The 2,255-nt window shown below is 49.4% G+C and overlaps 1 long non-coding RNA gene across 1 annotated transcript; it reads left to right on the top strand.

Annotated features, from left to right (window-relative positions):
• The first annotated feature begins 264 nt into the window (after positions 1 to 264).
• LOC144375243 (uncharacterized) lies at positions 265 to 1,958 on the top strand. The gene is made up of 2 exons (XR_013434833.1): positions 265 to 432; positions 526 to 1,958. It is a non-coding gene; the product is annotated as an uncharacterized LOC144375243 (long non-coding RNA).
• The last annotated feature ends 297 nt before the right edge of the window (positions 1,959 to 2,255 follow it).

The raw sequence follows: 2,255 nt of genomic DNA on the forward strand, positions 1-2,255 counted from the left end.
GGGCAACTCAGACAGCTCTTCCCTGTCCAAGGCTGTGCTTTGGAGGCCCCCGGGGGCTGGAAAGGCCGTTGGCGCCAAGTCTTTCATTTCATCAGGAGGCCCAGAGACCAGAGATGGGAGTGAGTTGACTGAGGTCACACAGAGCACTGAGATCTAGTTTAGGACACGTGGGAGGGAGGAGGCAGGGCTTGAGGTTCCTGGGTGAGGGTAGAAAAAGGGATTCAGGTCTAAGTTCAAGAACAAGTTCACATGTGACTGCTCTTAGCTCCTGCCACCCCGTTCCTCTCATGTCTAACCAGCTACTGATTTTCAACCTGACTTTGTCCCAGGATGAACAAAGAAGGTAAGGCAGAGACCATGCCCTGCTTACCCTCTGAGCTGAACCTGGGAAAGCTCTATTTTCTAAGCATCACATCTTGGAAGGTGAAAAGGGTAAGAAATACATCATCAGGGAGAGGTCCCCGAGGTGGGGGAAGGGTTGGGCTCTCTGTAGAGCCACTCAGAGACCTTTCTTCTCTCCCACAGCCCCACGGACACTTCTAGACGCTCCCCATCCCAGTCTCATGACCTCAGTTCCCTGTTTCTGCACAGGATCCAGAGGAATTCGCCTTCTTTCCATCTCCAGGGGATCAATGGCTGGCACCCACCGTACCCTTCTCTCAGCCTGGGAAAGGAGCAGGGACCAATATTTTCATCCCCCTGGCCTCTGTGCGGAGGGATTAGCCTCTCTCTTCTGCAGCACGACCCTCTCCCCATCCCTGCCCTCTGAATGGGTACCTGATCATCCCCTCGCTGTCTCCATTTCTCCAAGAAGGCTTTCCTGAGGCTGTCCTTGAACTTGTGATCCTCCTGCCTCAGCCTTACAGAGGACAGGCATGTGTCACCCACCTGACTCTCCAAGACTTCTTGTGGCAAACCACTCTTCCAAACCTCTGCCCCATCTGGTCACTTGTTTCTCTCTGCTCAAATGGCTTTGAGGTCACCAGTGAGAGGGCAAAACTTTGTCCTATCCCATTTGGTTCCTCTGTCCTGTGTCGGATGTTATGGTCATCCCCACCAGACTCCTTCTCTGACCTTGTCCTGCTCACTTTCCTTGAATCAAGTGTTGGATCATGCCTCCGTCTCTTCAGTGCTTCCGCTTCTGTCTCATATCCACAATGAGGTCTTCCCTGCTTCCTCGCCTTGGCCCTTTTCTGCCTAGGAAATACATGTGAAATAAGAAAAGCTCCATTTATTCTTAATGGATACACCTATGCCTCTATTTCTGGAGACCTAAAAGTCACACATTCAGATCACACCTCCCTTCTCTCTTCTGGCTGCACGTGGCCCATTCCCTACTGGGACTCCCTTCCTGGGTGTCCCCCAAGGTTCTTATTGGAATCACCATTTCCTACATCAAGCTCATTATCTTCCCCACCAGACTCCTCCATTCTTGTTTCAAAGCACCACTTGGTTTTCAGACTCAGAAATCTGAGTTTCATTCATAAGGTAGGCTGGACAATATCCCCATTCCTCCAAGATATTGACACTCTAATCCCTGGAATCTGTGACTACTACCTTATGCAGCAAAAGGGCTTTTGCAGATAAGATGGAGCTTGGGATTCAGAGATGAGGTTATAACCAACCTGGAGAGGCTGGTGTAATTGCAAGGGTCCTCATCGGAGGGATGCTGGAGGGTCAGAATGAAGAATAGGAGAAGTGGCAATGAAGCAAGAGGCTGGAGTGACGTGGCCACAAGTTAGGGAGTGCTAAGTCACCAGAAGCTGGAGAAGCAAGGGGTCATTTCTCTCTGGAGTCCGCAGGAGGAGTCGGCTCTGATGATCACTTGAGTTTGGCCTTGTTAACACTCATATTGGACTTCTGACCCCACAGTGTAAGAGAACTTGTGTTTTAAGCCACTCTGTTTGTGGAAATCAGCAGCCATAGGAAACTAATAAAATCTGGATATTTCTCTATAACTAGCTACATCAATTTGGTCCCTATCCCATCAATTTGTCTCCACAATACCTGTCAGGTGTACGTTTCCTTCTCTCCTCAGGTCCATGCCATTGTCATTTCTCCCAAGTTCTTCTGCAGAGATCTTTCAATGGATTCCCCATCTTCCTAAGTCATTCTTTCCATTGCTTCAAGACAAAAGGTGAGCCTCTTTTCCACAGCGCTGACTCACAGGTTAAAACAAGGAGGTGAATTATTTAGATTATGAGAGCTTGGAATGTGCTCCATGATTACCAGTCTGTCCTTCCTGCCTGATCCCT

The sequence above is a fragment of the Ictidomys tridecemlineatus genome, chromosome 1 (assembly GCF_052094955.1).
Source record: "Ictidomys tridecemlineatus isolate mIctTri1 chromosome 1, mIctTri1.hap1, whole genome shotgun sequence".
Classification (NCBI taxonomy): Eukaryota; Metazoa; Chordata; class Mammalia; order Rodentia; family Sciuridae; genus Ictidomys; species Ictidomys tridecemlineatus.